Source organism: Pan troglodytes, chromosome 5 (assembly GCF_028858775.2).
Source record: "Pan troglodytes isolate AG18354 chromosome 5, NHGRI_mPanTro3-v2.0_pri, whole genome shotgun sequence".
Lineage (NCBI taxonomy): Eukaryota > Metazoa > Chordata > Mammalia > Primates > Hominidae > Pan > Pan troglodytes.
Window position 1 is genome coordinate 47600374 of NC_072403.2, and position 21286 is coordinate 47621659.

The 21286-nt window shown below is 53.9% G+C and overlaps 1 protein-coding gene across 8 annotated transcripts in view; it reads right to left on the minus strand.

Annotated features, from left to right (window-relative positions):
• TFEB (transcription factor EB) overlaps nucleotides 1-20797 on the minus strand; it is a 51805-nt gene extending 31008 nt beyond the window's left edge. Inside the window, exons 1-2 of one of the 8 annotated variants that reach the window (XM_063813022.1) lie at nucleotides 19269-19378; nucleotides 17832-17950 (exon numbers count right to left, since the gene is read on the minus strand). The gene's annotated coding sequence lies outside the window, so the exon portion shown is untranslated. Of the gene's footprint in view, nucleotides 1-8647; nucleotides 8920-17831; nucleotides 19101-19268; nucleotides 19379-20538 lie in introns of those variants that run through there. The other 7 variants (XM_063813021.1, XM_063813023.1, XM_016955453.4 and 4 more) reach the window with 7 other exon arrangements.
• Between the last annotated feature and the right edge of the window lie 489 nt (nucleotides 20798-21286).

The window sequence follows — 21286 nt, forward strand, 5'->3', positions numbered from 1 at the left end:
CACAGCACTCCAGACCCTGATATACAGGTTGGCACTCCTCCGGGAGTCCATGCCAAGTCAGAGGGCACAAAATGTCAGACGACAAGGAGCCTGGGAGTCACCTACCAGAAAGTCCCAGGTTGATTTTAGCAGCAACACTCCCATTTTCAGACAAAGTCGGCCTGGACCCTTGATATGTAAAACATGAGGATGAAGCAGCTCCATGGAGCACCAGGAGTCAGTATGAGGAGCAGGAGAGCAGCATGGGGAGTGGGAGGACCACCCCACCTGGCCTCCAACCAGGGCCTCCTCCACGCTCCCAGACAGTACCCAAGGCACCTTCTGGGACTGTGACGAAGAATCTGAAAACCACAGTTTTCTCTGGCCTCTCCATGTTGCGGAAGTCTGGAGGAAGCAGGGAGTATGTGCGGACCACACAGCTTAGGGAGAGCTAGGACCACAGCCCTGGCCCTCCCAACTTCCAGGCCAAGCTGTTTCCCAAGACTCTCAAGACAACAGGACCCCATCCTCCACATGGGAAAGGGACACAGCAACACCCCCACTCCCAAAAAAGTCTCATGAGCCGGGCGCAGTGGCTGACACCTGTCATCCTAGCACTTTGGGAGGCTGAGGCGGGTGGATCACCTGAGGTCGGGAGTTCAAGACCAGCTTGACCAACATGGTGAAACCCCATCTCTACTAAAAATACAAAAATTAGCCGGGTGTGGTGGTGCATGCCTGTAATCCCAGCTACTCAGGAGACTGAGGCAGGAGAATCGCTTGAACCCAGGAGGCGGAGCTTGCAGTGAGCTGAGATCACGCCACTGCACTCCAGCCTGGGCGACAGAGCAAGAATCTGTCTCAATTAAGAAAAAAAAAAAAAAAAGTCTCACGGATTCAGGTCCTCCCATGCTCCCAGTACAGGGCAAAAAGCTCCACGTACATCATGCCTATGACCCAGGTATTATCATTTCTTTCTTGTATATAAAGAAATGGGCGTTCAGGAAGATTAAGTGACTCATCCAAGGTCACCCAACCTGTGAGTGGCAAAGCCCAGATTCCAACCCAGCACATAGCTCTTGACCCCCACTGCAGCCTTGCAGACATCACCACTGTCGTGGTGCCTGGCTATAACAACTTCCTCTGAGCCCCACTGCAAGCCTCATCTCACTCAAAGAAAAGCTGAGAGGTCTCCTACCCAACTCACCCCAACAGGATGTCACATACGGAGCTTCTCAGTAATATAGCACTACCACTGCTACTAATACCACCACCTCTCTATTATACAGCACTTTCTATTTAGGCAGTTCATACAGTATTATCTTACTTAATCCTCACAACACTACGCTCCCATCTCCATCTCACAGAGGAGGAAACTGAGGCATACAGAGGTTGATGAGTTGCCCAAGTTTACACAGCTAGGAAAGAGCCGAGCTAGGATTCAACCCCAGGCAGTCTCACCCCAGTGGTACACCCCCTCCCTGTAATGTCTGCTGGCTCCTCCTTCAGTGGTAGCTGTCACAAGCACCCTAGTTTGGGGCTTGCCTCCCTCCTCTGAGGCCTCTCTGCAGGGGTCTGAGGCCAACTGGACACCTGAGGGGTGGATGTGGGAAAGCCTATCTGATGAGCACCTTCAGCTCATCCTCTCCAGCCGTGGTAACACCATCCCCACCACCCACCCACTCACAGGAGCTAGAGCTGGAAGGATGAGATCCTGGGAGAGCAATCAACGCACAAGCATGAATAGGACACCTACTGCATGCCAAGCTTCAAGCTGTGGCAGGTGCAGGAAGTAGAAGATTCTGTCCTTGCTCTCCTGCCAGAGGCTCCAGTCCCCAGAAATGTCCAAAGGAGTAGCCCCTGCCACCCCCACCCCCTTTAGTGCTGGCTGCACCAGATGTTGGCAACACTTAGAAACAGGGCTAAAAATAGACTCTATAATGAGTCTGTGCTAAGAATAACTTGGGCAAACAGCCCTCCAGGAGAGGACACTCTCTGACAGGGAGCCACCACCTCCTCCCACCTCACAACCCAGCCTGGCCTACCCCCTGGCCCATCACTCAGAGTCCCCCACAGCTAGCAGAGGACCTGGAGCATTTCGACCCTAACTGCTGTGTTGATGGAGGCATCGGCATGCCCGCGTGCACCCTACATCACAAGCCAGGTGACCAGCCACCCTCCATGAAGGGTGGGGGCATCAAAGGACTGGGCAGAAGCTGGTGGGAACTCCCTGCTCCAGGCAGAGCTGTACTGAGGCACCAAGTCACTTGAGTTGTTTCCCCACTCTAACACCAACTCCCAGCAGGAAACTAGGAAAATAGGGCCCCCCAGCTCGAAAATCGTGCTTCATTTCATGTCTCACCTGTGACATGGGTCCCTCGAGTCAGCTAGACCGGCCCACTTCAGACATGTTCAGGGGAACTGAGAGCAGAGAGAGGCAGCAGTACACTGAAAAGCAGACACCAACTGTGGCCGGGGGAGGGGATCAGAACTTTAGGGCCCCAACCATGCTAGCTCCCACAGCCAGGGCCTCCTTTTCCCATGTCCTCACTGCCCCCAGAAATTATAAGAACTGTCCGACTCATGGATATCTGCATATGGATTGAAAATTAGTAGAGCACGTTCATGTATGATATCAGAGCTGAACTTCTCAAAAACTCCAGAAGACAGACAAGATGATGAGTTTCATTACACAGTTGAGGAGAATGAGGCTCAGGAAATGGAATTAACTTGCTAGGGGCCCTGCAGCTGGGATGAAGCCTTATTGCTATCTATTAGTCTGAGAAGGATCTCCCAGCAGCCATAAACTAGGCATAGCTCCATCTCATAGCAATGCCCAGAAGGAAACAGACACCCTCTAATGCTGGGAGCCAGCAGGAGGGGGCCAGAAAAAGGTAAGGAGCTCTCAGGAGGAAAGAGCAGCACACACAACACTTCTCTGAGGACAAAGGAAGAAGGAAGAGGAAGAGGTATCCTGGGCAGAGCACTGGCCGTGGAGTCAGGAGCAAGGAGTCTGGCCCTAGCTCTGTAACAGGTAACTGCATAACCTGGGAAAATCCCTTCCTAAGTTTCATTCCAGGTCTTAGTTTCTCTATCTGGAAAATGGGGCTTTAAACACCAGGCCTTTGAGATACCCTAGAGTATATATCATGACCACATATTGGAGATGTACAACAAAAATTAGCATATCACAGGCTCTGACAAGCCCTACAGCAAAGAAAACCATTTGCGGTTTTGTGTAGTTGTATATATTTATGGAGTACAAGGTGATGCTATGATTTATGAGCACCATGTGGAATAATTAAATCAAGTTAATTAACATATACATCACCTCAAATACTTGTCATTTTGGGTGGTAAGAACATTTGAATTTTGGGGGTGTTTTTTTTGTTGTTGTTTTATTTTGTTTGTTTGTTTGTTTGTTTGTTTTTGGAGACAGGGTCTCGCTCTGTCACCCAGGCTAGAGTGCAGTGGAATGATCACAGCTCACTGCAGCCTCAACCTCCCAGGTTCAATTGATCATCCCACCTCAGCCTCTCCCATAGCTGGGACTACAGGCATGCATCATCACACCCGGCTAATTTTTGTATTTTTTTGTTTGTAGTAACAGGTTTCACCACGTTGCCCAGTCTGGTCTTGAACTCCTAGGCTGAAGTCTCCCGCCTCAGTCTCCCAAAGTGTTGGTATTACAAGCATGAGCCACCACACCCAGCCTAGAACATTTAAAATTAACTCTTAAATGATTTTGAAATATACAATAATTACTATTTACTATATTCACCATGCCGTACAATATATCTCAAGGAAAAAACTTATTCCCCCTGTTTGAGGTTTTGTACCCTTTGACTATCATCTCCCCATTCCCCCAACCCCTATTTTTCTTTTTTTTTTTTTTCTTTGACTTACAGTCTCCTGTGCCTGCTTGACCTCTAAACCTTTCCACAGAAAACATCTTGGGAAACCCTGGAATAGATTTGGAGCCACCAACTCAAATGCCTGCAGGGGCCAACAGGAAACATGAAAGCCTGAAGCAGGCCCAAACACAATCCGTTGGGACCTGCAGTTAGCTGCAAACCCTAAAGAATTCCTGACAGCTCTGGAGATTCAAGTAGTCTAGCACAGGGGTCCCCAATCCCCAGGCCATAGACCCATACTAATCCATGGCCGGTTAGGAACCAGACCACACAGCAGGAGGTGAGTGGTGGGCAGGCAGGCAGGTGAGCGAAGCTTCATCTATATTTGCAGCCACTCCCCATTGCTCACATTACCACCTGAGCTCCACCTCCTGTCAGATCAGCAGTGGCACTGGATTCTCATAGGAGTGCAAACCCTCTTGTGCATTGTGCATGTGAGGGATCTAGGTTGCATGCTCCTTAGGAGAATCTAGTGCCTGATGACGTGTCACTGTCTCCCATCACCCCCAGATGGGACCGTCTAGTGGCAGGAAAACAAGCTCAGGGCTCCCACCAATTGTACATTATGGTGAGTTGTATAATTATTTCATCATATATTACAATGTAATAATAATAGAAATAAAGTGCACAATAAATGTAATGCTCTTGAATGATCCTGAAACCCTCCCCTGCCATCCATCCATGGAAAAACTGTCTTCCACGAAACCAGTCCCTGGTGCCAAAAAGGTTGGGGACCGCTGGTCTACCACTTCTATTTCACTGAAGGTCTCCTTCAGGACCCATCCAACATCCTCAACAACCCTATTGAGAGGAGCAAGGAAGGGGTCAGTGCCCTGTGTCACACAACTGAGGAGACTGAGACCTAGGAGGCCAGACACCCGGCCCAGGGTCACACGGCAGTTACTGGCATGCAGGTCATGCAGCAGGTCCCATTTATTCGGCCCTTATTGTGTACTATGTACTTCTCAGTCTTCATCTCACATAGCTCTCACAACAACCCTTTGAGGAAGGCACAGAGGAAGAAACCAATGGTCAGAGAGATTCAGTCACTGTTTGAGGACCCACAGCTAGAAAGTGGCACTACCCAGATTTGAACTCTAGTATCCCGAATCCAGAACTCAGGCCCTCAGGCCAGCTCTCCCATTTACTAGCTAGGTAACCTTGGGTGAGAGATTTAACCTCTCTGGGCCTCAGCTTCCTGAGGCCCATTTTATTATCCCTGTAAAATGGGATAATAAAAAGACCTGCATTTGGTTGTTGTATAAAGTTTGCAAATATATAAAAGTGCTTAGCACAGCGCTGGCACACAGGAGTGCCAATATATGTGACCTGTCATTAAACACCACATTCTACTGTGGGAGCTCATGCCTGAGCCTCTGGGCTCTGTGCTCAGTGGGTTGGAAGCCACCCACAGCCTCCTGGAAACTGGCCCCTGCCAATCAGTCCTAGGTTACTGCCTCTCCACCTGCCACCACAGCCCCTCAAGCTGGGACTCCTGGGGTACTCAATGAAGAGTGGAGCTTTAGAGGTTGGGGGTTCCCAGATTTAGGCCAGATCTGGGTCTCATCATCTGAGACCCCTACTGGGCTGCCTGCACTCAAAGCTGGGGATATCCCCAGCCTGCCATGGGTCACAGGCTTCTCCTCCCACTGCCCTAGGTCACAGGGTAGGGAGGCCAGGGGCTCTCCAGACAGGCAGCTGATGTCCTCATGACCTTCCCCAATCCTCCCAGCCTTAAAGACGACAATCATAACCCACCCAGAGCTCTTCACACTTCCTGCAGCCGGTTCATCCACAATAGGTCACAAGATGGGCATCACCACCCAGGAGGATGGCTGCTCAGGGGACAGTGTGCCTCCTTTACAGATGGAGAAACTGAGGTCCTGACTAGGCCAAGCACTTGCCAGGGCAGGGATCTAAATAGTGGGAAGTCTTCTGGCTTCTGGATAGGGCTCAAGCTGAGAGCCAGGTTGCAGGCCAGGCCCACGTGGGTCTCACCCATAGTGACTACAGATCCTGCAAGCTGGGGGAGGGGGCATCAGTAAGGCCGAGTCCTTCTCTACCCCACCCCACCCCAGCCAGGGAGACTGGCACAGCCCTCACCCATATATAATTATTCCATCATATATTACAATGTAATAATCATAGAAATAAAGTACACAATAAATGTAATGTTCTTGAATAATCCTGAGCCCCCAACCTCCACCCAACCCCCTGTTCCAGCGAGCATGGGCAGCTCCTGCCAGGCCTGACCCTGCAGCCTTCCACTGACGGCAGCCTCCCACCTTTCCAGGTAGCTCTCCAGCCCCCAGCCCCAGCCCCCAGGACCCAGGCCAACCATTCACCCCAGGCATCACCCCCTCTCATCGTCCCCACCTGACACAGGGTCATCACCCAGGAATCCCTCTCTGACCACTCTGCTCCCTCCCCTGCTGACCCACAGTCTTGGTAACCACCTTGCTAAGAACTGGGCCCTGATTCTCCAGTCAGACCATGACGTTTGCTGAGGACAGGCACCCTGGCCATAGCACTGCTGCTGCGCCTTATATTCAGTAGGTGCTCTATAAACATGGCACAGGAGGGACAGAATCTCTAATGCAGTGGCGCCAAAGTTTTGGACCATGGCTCACAGAAAAATATACTTTATTTGACACTAGGCACACATACACACAAACACACACACACACAAAACATGTTCTACACAACAATGCTTACTGATACTGAGTAATACACTTGAATATTTTCTAGTCTCTTCTTTTTCATTAAAAAAAAATTCATGGAGACCCACCAAACTGATTTCATGGCTGAAGTAGGGTCCAATTAGTGGCCCTGATCCACAATTTGAAAAACCTCCCTCCAAAAATATCTGTGCAGCCCAACTATCTGCCTGGCGCGTGGCCCTCTCTACAACAGGTGCCTAATAATGGCATCCATCTGTCAGACACTTACTCCAGGCCAGACCTGTGCTAAGCATTTTACTATGGTGTCTTATTTCATCCTCACCATCACCCTAGGAGATAGGAACTGCTATCACCCCCATTTTAAATGTGGTGAAACTGAGGCCTGAGGCCAAACAGTAACTGGCTCAGACAGAGCTGAAAACCAGGCCTGTGTGAATCTGAAGCCAGATTCAGAACCACTGCACCCTCATGCCCACAGATGAGTGGCCTTCAACTGCTCTCTCAAGACTACACACTGGCAGGGAGCTCACTCTCCTAGGAAGTCTCTTCCAACTCCAACTACTAATAAACCATTCCTTATATTATTATTATTATTATGATTATTATTAAGGCAGAGTCTCCCTCCGTCGTTCAGGCTGGAGTGCAGTGGTGCAATCTAGGCTCATTGAACCCCTCCGCCTCCTGGGTTCAAGCGATTCTCCTGCTTCAGCCACCCAAGTAGCTGGGATTACAGGCACATGCCACCACGCCCAGCTAATTTTTTGTATTTTAGTACGGACGGGGTTTCACCATGTTGGCCAGGCTGGTCTCAAACTCCTGACCTCAGGGGACCCGCCCACCTTGGCCTCCCAAAGTGCTGGGATTACAGGCGTGAGCCACCGCACCTGGCTCCATTCCCTATATTAATTTAACTCTTTATAGCTGTGGGTTACTTTGATTACTTAATTGGGGATGGCACAGAGAAAAGAAAGGGCTCCCTGGCCAGAGCCCACAGGCTGCAAGGCCAGCCCTCACACCCCTCCCAGCAGACCCTCCATCCTCCTCCTCTCCCATACTTCTATTGGAACCCAGAAAAGGGGCAGGGGTGTGGGTGAGGGGCCCACCTGTGGGCTGAGTGGACCATTCTGCCATTCTCCCTCACTGATGTAGCTGCCCTGGAGCAAGTCACTCTAGCCCCTGGGCCTACATGTCCCCATCTGCAAAATGGGAATGATAGCAGCATCCCCCTCATGGGGTGACTGAGGGTGAAGGGGCTGGTACAGGTGAATCACTGGGCACAGTACCTGACATGGAATAAGGCCAGGTAAACATGAGCTCTTACTATCAATCTCAGTTCCAGCTCAAACTTCCACCATCAAAAATGATCGTCAGGAGCCCTGGGCAGTTTTTTGCCATCTGCACACAAACATGCTATGTCCTGGTGAAGTGTTAACCTGTGCAGGCACTTAGTGGGAGGCTGGCTCTATTCTGAGCACTTTATGTGAGTAAAGTCTTTTACTCTTCAGAACTCACAAGGTGGGCACTATAACTGTCATCTCCATGTTACAGATGAGGAAGCAGAGGAGGGTAACTTGCCAGCATCATGAAACTGCAAAATGACAGGGCCAGGATTCAAGCAGGTGGATGTAGAGCATATGCTCCTAGCCCCTAATGTAAATGGGTATTCACTGTGGCCTGGCCGGTGACATGCTAAGCACATCCTGCCCATGACCTTCTCACTTGACCCTTGAAATAAGCCTGGAGAGATGAGGAAACTGAAGCACAACTCTGGCTGACTCCTGATTTTCCACGCTGTCCAACCTGCACTCCAGAGCTTGGCCACCTTCTTCCCCATTCTTTCCCTCACCCCAGCCTTGGCCATGCTCAGAGACCCCCACCCCTCCCCAAAGACATCCCAATGCCAGTGCAGCCTGAGGGGCCTCATCCCTACCCACCCACCTCCCCAAAGACACCACACACATGCACATACACTCACACAGATGCACACAGGCTAACACACATGGACACACATTCACACACATGCTCACACACATGCACACACACACACACACATGCACGTGTGTGCTCTCATACCTTCGAGAGGGCAGCCCCCTGGAAGGAGGCCCCTGGAATGCTCAGCTCCTCCAGGGGCCGGAGCCCAGGGCCGCACCCCAGCCCCAGGGCCGGGCTCAGTTTCCTCATTTCCCCGGCGGCTGCTGTTTCTCACCCAGCCCCCTGCACCTCAGCCGGAGAGGAAGTTGCACAATCCCCTGGGAGCTGCAAATGCGGCCGAGGATTACTCACAGCACAGAGGGAACTGCGCCCCGACGGCACAGTCACACACCGCAGCCTACCCAACACAGACTGCTTCAATCTCACCCGCCCGGCTCCAGGCGCCCACAGCGCTCCTCGGTCCTCCCACAGGAGGCCTCTCATGGCCGCCCTGACCCCAGCCTGACCTCAGAGGGCCCTAGGCAGATGGAGAGACACAGAGCAGCAAGAATTTCGCCAGAGTCCCAATCCCACCAGGTCCAGGGTGGGCCTAACCCTAACCCCAGCCCTGCTTCCTAGAGACATGTGTCCTTCTAGCCAGAAGCCCCACAGCTCACCATCTTCCTGACTGGCCATACACCTGCAGTCTTGGCCTTGGGCCTTCCCAGGGCCTCCAGACACCCAGGTCGAGGCCGTACTACAGCCCACCTTGAAATGGAGCCTGAGATCAAGCAGAGCCCTGGGCAGCTCTGGGAAGATCCACACCACCGCACACTTTTCACTTGTGCAGAAACTGTTCTTGATACACATGCAAGTTCAATGGTTCCTCAGCCCCCCAGCACTTTTTTAGCAGCCTGCCAAAGAGACCGGGAAGAGATTTCACTTAGTGCTTCTTTCTGGTGGCCAAGGGATTCCCATCTTTGATAAGCAAATACCCTGTATTAAGAAAGGTTAAGCTATTATCGGTCGTCTGCGTCTCAGGGTGGATGAGTTTACTCGGCCCTTTCGTGAGTGCAGGTTTCAGGAAGGAAGCGGGCAGCAGAGAGGAGATGAGGCAGGCCGTGGCTCCTGGAGAAGGCAGGAGATGCCAGCAATGTGAGGGAAGCCCAGAACAGTGAGGCCAGAGAGGCCCAGGGAGGATGGACCCAGACTCTGGTCCAACCCTGGTCCTCCCTGGGCTGGCAAATTCTGGAAGGACACAAAGGATGAGTAGGAGCCAGGCCTGGGTGTGCAGAGCCCCCAGGGAGGACCTCTGGCTCCCACCCCTTGCTGCCCAAGACCTGCAATGGGGCCTCAGATAAGGAACATGATAAATACCTCTTATCGCCCCCACAACCTTGGACTCCCATCCAGCTAAGGACAAAGTTGGAAATGTTTTTGTCCTGGGCCCCAAGGCTCCCAGAGAACCCCTCGTTTCTGCAGCCCTCATCAAAAGGCTGGGGCCCGCAGGGACTGTGGGGGAAGCGCCTCACAGCCCCTGCAGCAGCACGAACCAGGACTGAGGTTCACAGCGGTCACCTGATGCCTCCAGCTTGGTGGACAGGGAACACAGTCAAGGAAGAAGGGCCAGTGCTGAAAAGGCCTGGCTCTACTGGAACGCAACAGCCACAAGGCCCCTTTGCAGGGAAGCCTCCCCCAAAATGCCTGTACATTCACCATCTCCCCCATCCTGACAAGAGCCCCATGAAGGGGAAGGGCAGCAACGCTTGCTACCCATTTTTCAGATTCCAAGGAGGCTGAGGCTCAAATCACTTAAGTGACTTCCTCGAGGCCATGCAGCAAGTTTGTGGCAAATCTGTTTCCTGGCTCTTTTCCTAGATCAGAGTTTCTCAACCTCAACACCAGACACTCAGGGCCAGGTAATTAGTTACAGGGGCTGTCCTGTGCATTTTAAGATGTTTAGTGGTATCCCTGGCCAATATCATCAGACATTGGCAAATGTCCCCTAGGGGGACAAAATCACCCCTAGTGGAGAACTACTGCCCTAGAAGCACCTAAAAGATGGGCACCTGCCAATTCCAAATTGAACGGTACACCTGCTGAGGGCTCTAGCCTGAGAGTCTCCCCCTCTCCCCCACCAGATGTGCTAGGCAAGAGGGCCTGAAGGGTGGTGGGTACTCTGTGGTTCAGTACCCTCTGGGAAGAGGCTTCTTAGCCCCAGCAGGCACTGCCACTTAGGGGGTCTCCCCACAAGACCAATATCACCTTCCAACTCCCAAGCTACATGCCAACCCCCTTCCTGGCATTCAATATTACCCTGATCTTTCAACCGTTTTGATCATATATTCCTATCAGTAAAAACTTTTGAGCACTCTCAATATATGCTTCTTTCCTTATAAACTGCTTATATATACCCCAATGCATGAATATATTATAGATGTCAGCAAACATACCCCAAAATTATATATTTTAAAAATGAGAATGAAAATGCAATACACCAGGATGAGACATGTTACACACTCACCATCATGGCAGAAATTAAACTGTCTAACAAGACCAAGTGTTGATAAGGCTAAGGAGCAACAGGAACTCTATGGGCCACTAGCAAGGAGTAAAGTAGTACAACCACTTAATAAAATATTTACTGAAGTTGAAATATACATTAAAGGCCAGGCCTGGTGGCTCACGCCTGCAATCCTGGCACTTTGGGAGGCCGAGGTAGGAGAATCGCTTGAGCTGGGGAGGTGGAGGTTGCAGTGAGCTGAGATTGCGCCACTGCACTCTAGCCTGGGCAACAGAGCAGACTCCATCTCAAAAATAAATAAATAATAAAAAGAAAAGAAAGAAAATTAACAGACTACGGCTATACACAACATAAGTGACTCACAAATACACTGTTGGGTGGGAAAAGCCTGACGTAAAAGAACATGTCCAGCGCCATTCCATCTGTATTAAATTCAGCATCAGGCAAAACTAAACTCAGCTAAGGGATGCAGACATAGGTGGTTACATGATAAAAGAGGCAAGGAGCTGATTATCGTACAGTCAGGATAGTGATTACCTCTGGGGGTGGAGGGCACATGAGTTGATTTTGGCGTACAAGCTACATTCTGTTGTTTATTCACCTGGGTGATGGTTGCCTAGGGGTTCACTTTTTTTTTCTTTAGATGGAGTCTTGCTCTGTCGCCCAGGCTGGAGTGCATTGATACGATCTTGGCTCACTGCAACCTCCACCTCCCGGGTTCAAGCGATTCTCCTGCCTTAGCCTCCCAAGCTGGAATTACAGGTGCGTGCCACAACACCTGGCTAATTTTTGTATTTTTAGTAGAGACGGGGTTTCACCATGTTGGCCAGGCTGGTCTCAAACCCCTGACCTCGTGATCTGCCTGCCTTAGCCTCACAAAGTGCTGGGATTACAGGCGTGAGCCACCGCAAGCAGCCAGGGGTTCACTTTTATAATTATTTACTACATTATATGTGTATGTTTATGCTTTTTTAAGCAACTATGCTATATTTCACAATTTTAAAAGAAAGAAAAGAATGAGATATAAGTAAATAGATACAGTATTTTCTTCCCATACCTAGTTTTGCAAAACACTATAATTAGATCCAAAGAAGTGGATGACAACCTATAGTTAGGCACAGGTCTGGAGTAGTGATAATGCTTGGGGCTGTCTAGGGAGGGTCCCTTCCCCCAGTTGGCCCAGGCTGCTGGCTGCCCCTCAACCCACAGGAGCCGACTACCATAGCCTCTTTCACCCGCCACCCCGCCCAGGATGTCCCAGCCACCACACACCCCTTCCTGGCCATGGGTAGGGGGTTGCGTCAGGCTGGGCACCTTCGCAGCCACCTCACCCTACCGTGGACCATTCCTCTGGGCCCCTGACAGCAGGACTTGGAGGCTGACTGTGAGAAAGGTACTGGTGGGGCGGGCCCTGGTCATCCTTTGAACACATCAAAAGAAGGAAGGTGGCAGAAAAGGAAATAAAGAGGAAGGAGAGAAGGGGAGACAAAGAGCAGGAGAGAGAGAGATAGTCCAAGGCTGCAGATGCTGTGGAACTAGATGGAGGCTCAGAGGGTGGTGGAGGGTGGAGGGGAGAAAAAAGGCTTGTGGCCAGGCAAGGTGGCTCACGCCTGTAATCTTAACACTTTGGGAGGCCGAGGCGGGTGGATCACTTGAGCCCAGGAGTTTGAGACCAGCCTGGGCAACATGGTGAGACCCCATCTCTACAAAAAATTTTAAAAATTAGCCAGGTGTAGTGGCACGTGCCTCTGGGCCCAGCTACTTGGGAAGCTAAGGTAAGAGGATTGCTTGAGCCCAGAAGGTTGAGGCTATAGTGAGCCATGATTGTGCCACTGCACTCCAGCCTGGGCAACACAGAGAGACCCTGTCTGCAAACAAACAAAAAAGAAGGTTCTGGAGGTGGGAGGAACAGAGGCACTGCCCCCAGGTTCCAGGCCCAAGCATGGAGGCTCAGTCACAGGCAGGTCCAAGAAGGCCTGAGCTGTCGGCCCTGATCCAGCACCACATCTCCCCTTGGCCCCAGAGCTTCCAAGTGGCAGGTGGGTGGCTCAGAGCCTCCTTTCAAAGGCTCCAGCAGCCTCTAGTCCTCCTGGAAGGAAGGACTTGTCCAGAACGGAGCCTGCAGAGGTGACCCCCAGGTGAGAGGGCCCAGGGAGCAGTAGAGTTGCCCTTCCTGGGGCCCAGAGGGTGGAAAGGGCTGAGGGCCTAAACCACGCTGAGTCAAGGTCTCTGTGCCAGCAAGAGGCCCAAGGAGAATGCTCTTCAGGGCAAAGGGCAGGTATCACCGCGCTTATGTTGTTTAGTACATTAGTCTATACTAGCTTCTCGCATTCTGCTCCTCTCTGCCCTCTGTGGTTACTAAGATTCCCTGGCTAGGACATCGGCACCTTGCGGGAGAAGCTGTGATCTTGTTCCCACCCGCCCTGCTTGGCCAGCCCAGTGCCAGGTACCTCTGATGTGCTCAGTACATGCCTGTTGACACTGAAGGCCTTGTGCTGCTGAATCCCTGGGCCTCGATCCCCTCCTCTTGACAACATGGGGGCAGCGCCAGCTGCCCTCTGACACCCCCAGCTCTATGGCTCCAATTAGCCCCAAAGCAAGGCCAGCCAGCGCCGTCCTGGCAAGGCAGCAGAAAGTGCACCTGGCTAGAGCTGGGAGGGGACAAGAGGTGGCAGGGGGTGGACAGTATAGTGTGTCACCTCCTGGCCACTCTGCACCCCTCAGGGACTGTGGGGGGCCGCGGCAGGTGCTGTCCTCAAAGCAATTATAAACAAGGCAAAGGACAGGCTGTGACTTCCCTTGGCAAACAGGAGAAAACAAACCGGAGCCCCACCCCACAGACCCACTGGTAGAACTCGGGGAGGGGGGGTTGGGGGAGGTGCTGGCAGACTCTCTGTGGGGAGGAACAGACTGTGAGCCCCACACCAGAAGGAGGCTGGGCCTGGATCACTGTGCGGGGAGGGAGACAGGGCAGAGGTAGAGGGCTCAGCACCTTGTGGACCTGTGGGCGAGGCCCCTGGGTGTTAGCTGGTGAAGCACCTGCAGGGTAGAGACGGTAGACAGAGCATTTTTTTGGTGTCTGCATTTCTGGGCACACAATGGGGGCTCAATCCCATTCTCTCATCCATTCCACAAAGATTTATTGAGCAGCCACTATATATGAGGCTCTCTTCTAGGTGCTAGGGGTACGGCATGGACCAAAACACACCAAACCCCTGTGCCCAGTCACCTGAGGACTGGCGGGCTCAGACACCAATTTCGCCCCCACTCCCGGCCCCGCCTCGCCTCCCCTGCAGCAGGGCTGTGGGACCTGCCACCTCTTCTCACCTCCTACCAGGCTTCACCCCAAATCCCTCCAGTTTCCACAAACAACTCCACACCCCTGCCCCCAGGGGCCAGCCCCCAGGCTCTCCCAACCATCCACTCTCTCAAGGCCCAGGACCACCTAGAAGATGACAGAGACTCCACTACCTCCAGCAGGGACCCTCCCCCTACCCTCCCTACATCTCTGGTTGGGAGAGGAAAGGAAAAGGGAACAGCTTATTTCTGTGTGTGTCTGTATCATTTTTATTGTTAACAACAACTGCGATTCAAGCTGGAATCAAATACTTGCCCTCCATAGGGTGGGAAAGTGAAATAACAGGAAGTATTTTAAGAGCCTCCCTTCAACAAAGTGAGGGTCCTCTCTGAACACCTCCCCAATTATTGCAATAATGCTACTTTAGCTCCAAGCACCTTCACAGCAGCTTCAGACCCTGACGCATGTTCTGAGGCCCCTCAGCTAGTGCCATCCTTGTTTGTCCGCCTCACCCTGCCTTCATCAACCAGTGCACAGTTTTAAGCACTTGTCCCAGAGAGTGGGACCAAGAGCTGCAAGGCCGAACAGTGGACAGTTTCATGGGAGGTGGGGACAGGTGGAGAAATGGGAAGGACTGACTGTAGAGGGGACACCAAATTTTCTCAGAAGTGGTCCATGCCCCTGGCGACCTGCCTTCAAAAGGGGACAGGCCTACCAGGCCCAAAGTCAGAGACACAGAACCCAGGAGAAGGACGGCTCTCACCTGGGTAGCTGCAAAGTGGCAGGACCCGAAGGCAGTGGTTTTCCAGGTGTGCTCTGGGGACCAGCAGCATTAGCATCAATAGAGGACTTGTCAGAAATTCAAATTCTAGACCACATGGAATTTGCAGAAATACCGGGAGGGGCCCAGCATCTGTGTTTAAACAATTCCTCCAGGGAGTTCTCATGCATGCCCAAATTTGAGAACCACTGCCCTAGAGAAAGGGCATCGGAATCATCCCAGAAAAAAAAATATTAAATAAAGATGCCTAGGCCCCTCCCCAAGAGATTCAGATGCAATGGTGTTGTCTAAGAGTTCTGCAGGTGATCATAATACCCAGGCTGCAGTAAGATGGAACAGTGCCCCGGTCTCTCTGAAATGTGTGCCCTGATGGAGGGAAAGATTTGCTTATAGGGAAGGAGCAAGGAAGGGCTATGAGGAGGGAATATGAGCCATGGGTTTCTGGATGGAGAGTCTGGTGGAATTCCTGGATTAATCCCTACAGCACCACATCTTACTCTGGGACCACCGCTGTATGCATAAGAGCCAACCAGGTGGCCTGCATGGCCTGGCAAGCAGGTGCTGGATCTTATGGGGCCAGGTGGCTCTCCCCATAAGAAAGCTGGACAAAAGATGGGTGGCCAGACCTCATTTTTCCTCCTTAAGCCCACACTGAAGAGCCAGGAAGGAAAGCTGGTGATGACCCTGCCTGTTGCCTCTGCTCCTCTTGGCTCTCACCCATGGCTTTGCCACTTCACAGCAAAGCATTTCCTGTGGGCATGATAAGTCCCAGATCCTACCCTATCACTGCGATTTTATCTCTGCCCCCAGTGACATCACAGCCAAAGGGATCTGTATCTCTGGTGCAGTGTGGAGGAGGGACAGATGATAGGAGAGCAGGGGACAGCCACAGCTAGGAGTGCATGGTCAGTGGCCAGGCCAGATGCTACCCAGGGAAACCCAAGTGGCAGGGCAGGGGTGGTAGAGATGCCTCAGGCATTGCCAAGCCCCCGTACCGTCTTGTTCAACAAGGAGAGGAGGCTGGTGTGGTGGGACAGAGAGTGGTGGGAAGCCCCACGTAAAGCATTACATCAGAGAACGTTAGACACATGGGGAGGCCTGTTTGCAACCCATAGGTCTTTATTCCTTCCCTAGAGCTCTCCATGCCTCTATTTCCTCACTTAAGAATGAGAAATAAATAACTCACTGAGTCATAACAGTTCATTAGGCGCTATTCTAAGTACTACATGTGCATCAATATCGGCATACTCAGCCCTCACGACAGCACTAGTAGGTGGGTGCTGCAAGAACCCTCACTTTTTAGGTGTGGAAACTGAGGCACAGTGGGGTTAAGCAGCTTGCCGAGACTCACACAGTGTTAAGTGGCAGAGCTGTGCAAGCCACATAGCCTGGCCCCAGAGCCCATGTTCTCAACAACCCCCTGACCAGGTGACACTGGTCCAGTGCTCAATATATAGTGGCTTATGGCTGTCCCAAGAAAAACTTCCTGGTTGCTTCACCAGGACCAGTCTTTAGCTAAAGCTCAATTCTGTGGACTGCAGCATCTTCCAAACACCCCTAACAACCCACCCCCACCACCCCTTGCTTTCTCTTCCTTTTTCTTCCTCCCTGGTGCCTTTGGCAAAGATTTGTAGAAGGTTCGCTTTGGAGGGAATCCCACAGATGATCCAGATTCACAGATATGGAAACTGAGGCTGAACAGAGCAGAGACCTGCCCAGCCACACAGCCAGTGAGAGGCACAGTGGGGTCTCTCGACTCCTGGTCCAGTGCTCTTATGACTTTACTGCCGTCCCATTCTCACCCAATGATCCCCACAGCCTCTTCTGCACATCTGATTAAACAAGGGCCTGCTGAGGGCTGCACTGTACGTTAATGGACGTGGAGTGCATGGCACAAAGCCGGGCACCTAGAAGGCCATCAGTAAGGATGCCTCCTCCCTTTCTGGGTGTCTGGGGCTTCCAAAGAAGCCCAGGAAGTCTTGCCTGAACCAGTCTCCTTCCCTGGCCAGTCAAGACAGGTTCCAGCCGGAGGTCCTTTGGTCACCCATGCTGGCAGCTCAGAAGAAAGGCCAGGAAACAGGTATGGTGCTCAGACAGGGGCCTCAGCAAGTTCCCACCCTGCTTTTTTATTTTTATTTTTTTCATACAAATTCTTTTTTCAATTGAGTCCAGGTCTCACTATGTTGCCCAGGCTGGTCTCGAACTCCTGAGCTCCAGCAATCCTCCCACCTAGGCCTCCCAAAGATCTGCTTAGAGCAGGAAACCCTGGATAGAGAAAAGAAGGTCCCCAGACCACCACACCCCCACCTTTTAAGAGAGAACTCCTGGGAAACCCCTTGAAGAAGTGGTCTTCTTTAGGGACTGAGAACACAGACTTTGGAGTCAATTGGACCTAGGTTAAAATTCCAATCCTGTCACTTCCAGGCTGTGTGATTTTAAGTGACTTGCTTAACCTCTCTGAGTAAGTAAGTGTAATGCAAACAGTAATTCCCACCTCACTCTAAACACACAATAAATGTTGGCAACTATTGTATAATCAATCTTATTATAATATTGTTCTAGTATAGCATAAAAGAAGAGATGAATATTCTATTAATATAATCTTGTTTTATTGTTACACTCTCATAGACACACATGCACAGTTCATCTCTACCCACATTCCTAGACACTTTAACCACACACACAAACTCACAACCATTACACAAACCCCACACCAACCCAGAAAGCAACATCATGTACTCACCATGTACCAGGCACTGCCGCACCCTTAGTCCTCACAACAGCCTGTGAGGTGGGTGTGTTTTCATCTCCCTCCTCTCAGATGAGGATCCACACTGTACATGCATATATGTTCACTGCATCCTGGGATGTGAACATTTCTGGCAGCTCTGGGAACCCTGAACTCCCGCCCTCCGATCAGAGGAGGCCAACCCAATTTCCATGGTCATCTCCAGGGCAGCCCCAAGCCGGGCCCCAAGTGCTGACTGCCCTCCATCCCCAGGACAAAGGCCCAACCTGGTTTTCATGACAGCTGTGGTTGGGGAAACCCCTGTTGCCTGCAGAAACCGAGTTGACTTTGAAAAGGAAGAGACAGAACCCAGGGGGTGGCTGGGCTACTCCCTGTGGGGGCAGGTGCTAAGTAACTCTATTAACTCTGGCTAATGATGCAATTACAGCCATAAACAGAGCCCCAGGAGGGCTCAGGGCCAAGAGCTAGACCCTCAAAGGGCAGCCAGACTTGAGGGGTGGGAGTCCCCTTCCACCTACTTCTCTGCTTTCCAGAAACAGGCTGAGGAGGCCTGTGACAGCGCACGTGGGACCCTGGAAGGGCTCCTGCCTGCCCTGGCCCACTCCCTGCCCACCTCTGACTGTGAGTCACCAGGCCATTAGCCCGTAAAAGCCCAGTTGGCTCTCCCTAGATTCAGTGCCCACCTAGGGTGTCCCCTGCCCTATCCCCTGAACTCCTTCCAGGGCACCCGGAACCAAGATACCTGGGTCCCCATTTGGCTCCGCCTCCCAGAGCTGAGTAGAGGACAAAATAACCCTGCAGCTGTAACAAGCCTTGTAAATGGTAAGCACCATTGGCTTCCCTCGGGGAGAAGCAGAGCACGGAGTCACCCAAACAGCTCTGCCCTTCATTTACACCCTCTGGCTCCCAGCTCTCCGGGCCCCGCGGCCAGGAGGCAGACGGAAAGAAGGAAGCCAGGCGAGTTGCTCGTGGTCCTGGGGCTGGGGTCACCGGCATGGTGAAAGCATACCGTCAGGTTAGCAGGCAGGGACCTCAAGGCAGCTGACCCTTCCCCTTCCTCTGCCTCTGCCTCTCCTGGCCGGCCAGGAACTATTGCTGGCTGTCCCTCCCCGGACAGTGAGCTCCCTGAGGGGAGGGCCTGAGGACTGTCTCCCAGTCGTGGCCCTGGGAACTGCGTTCTAACCGAGCGCATCCGCATCTGTCCACCCAGAAGGAAACCAGAGACCAGCCTCCAACCTCATCCCCAGCTGCCCAACAGTGCCAGGTCTGGGCCAATGGAATCTCGGCCAGGGCGGGTGCAGGGGCCTGAGGCCACACCCCAGAGGTGTCGCTGGGGGCCTGCATCCGTCTTGTCCCTTTCCCTGAGGGATGAAGCAGCCCCTCACTCGGGATGGGGGGAGCGCAGGGGATGGGAGCTGGGCAGTAATTAACCTGCACTTCCCCAGCGAGCTCTAAGCCAAAAACTGCGCTCAAGTTGAGTGCAGAAGCTCCGCGCTGAACCCTCCCCAGAACAGACAGGCGAGAGAACGACGGCTGGAGCTGAGGGGGGTTCGGGGGAAGGCGCAGCGGCCAGGGGCTGGCGGAGAGCGGAGGGCGGGGGCCTGGGCCCAGCGGGGTTCGCGCAGACAAGCCCCGCCCCGGGCTCCCTCCCTTCCTCACCCGGGGCGCGGGGCTGGGGCGCGCCAGGCGGCTGCGGCGCGAACCTGCTCGCGCAGCCCGGAGCAGCTCGGGGCAGCCGTGCGTGAAGCCGGAACCCCGCGCGGGGAGGGGGCCGAGCTGGCATCTGCCCGCTCCCTTCCAGGAGGCGAGCGGACGCGCTGGGCCAGAGCTGGTCGGGACAGCCCAGGGGTGGGCAGCACTGACACGGACTCGGGGGATCGGGGGGAAGGGGGCGTGTTTTCCGGGATTCGGGACCGAGACGGGGGGAGGGGGAAACTCGGGGGGCGGGCAGGCAGCTGGGAACCCGGGGGGAGGCAGACAACGGGGCGCACGGAGGGAGCCCTCCGGGGTTGGTGTTCCCCAGGGTCATAGAATAACCCACGGGGAGAAAGAGACTGCCCAGGGACTCGAGGGGACGGGGCCAGGGGCGGCTTCTTCAAGAGACCGAGCTGGAGGAAGGGACGGGAAGGGAGGGAGAGATGGTACTTCCACCCGCCCCCCCATCAGCCCAGCCCCCGGGGCGTGGCGCCGCTCTGGCCCTCCCACTCCCCCGCTGGCCTGGCCAGACTCAGCCCCCGCACACCTCCCCTACCTCCGACCCCCTCTCCGGCATCGCCGGCCCCAGCCGTGTCCGGTGGAGGGGGAGTGGGCGCGGGGCCCGCGCGTCCCTCAAACTTCTTGCGAGTTCACCATCACGCCTCCCGCCCCTTCGACTCCCAGCTCCGGGCCGGGAAGGCCCATGCCCGCCCGGCCCCTCCCGCCCGGTTACATAAGGTCGCGGAGAAGCCGCCCCCGGCCCGCGCCTGAAGGGAGGGGCCGAGGGGGCTCCCGGCTCGGCGGGCAGCGCCGCTCGGGCCACGCGCTGGGCGCCCGGGGGCGGACGGACTGCGGGTGGGTGGCGGCGCGCACGGTCCTGCTTCCCTCTCCTGCCGGCATCCCCCACCCGCCCACCTGTCTCTGGGACCCACGGGATAGGGGCCAGGGAGCCTGGGTCGGGGGTCCCGGGCCCTCCTAGCGCCTCTCGCTCCCCGGTCCCGCTCACCTCGCTCTGAAGGTCAATCTGTCCGCCGCCCGCGCCCCGCGGCTCCGGCAACTTGTCCCAAGTTCGGGTGCCTGGCCCGCAAGCTGTGCCCGCCACCTGCTCCCGGCCTGCTCCGGCCCCGTGCCACCAGGGAGGCCCGCCCCGTCCGCCCTTCCCGCCGCCGTCGGCGCCGCGGCCGCTCCCTGCGTCCCGCCCGGGCCGCCGCCTCCGCTGTCACCGAGCCCCGCGCCCGGCGCCCGGGCTCCGGCTGTCACTCCACGCACACTTCCCTCCGCGCCCGGCAGAGGGCAGCACCCGCCCCGCCTCCCAGCCGCTCTGCCGCGGCGCCCACTGGGAAACGTAGTTCTCGCTGCAGTCCCGCTAGGCACGCCGGGATTTGTAGTCCCGTTTCGCGGACTAAGGCTTACAGGGAAAGAGGCTCTTGACTTGGAACCTCTGATCCACTTCTACCTCTTTGCAAGTTTTCTTTCTCCTCTCAGTAATGTCCCAAACCAGGGCTCACTACGATACATTCTGTAGCCTGTCCGACCCCCTAAAAGGAACCTGCAGCCTGCTGTCCTTCGGCAGTCTAAGAAAGAGAGGGTCCCAGATGGTGTGCTGTTGCCATAGAAACTCCACCTGTGGCAAATTCCAGCTTCTCTTCAGGAGTAGGGTGCAGGACCTGGATCTTGCACTTTTATCCCTGCCCCGATCATAAGGGGCAAGGCCAGGGTGAGCCTGGCGAAGGACAGGGTAAAATATGACGGTA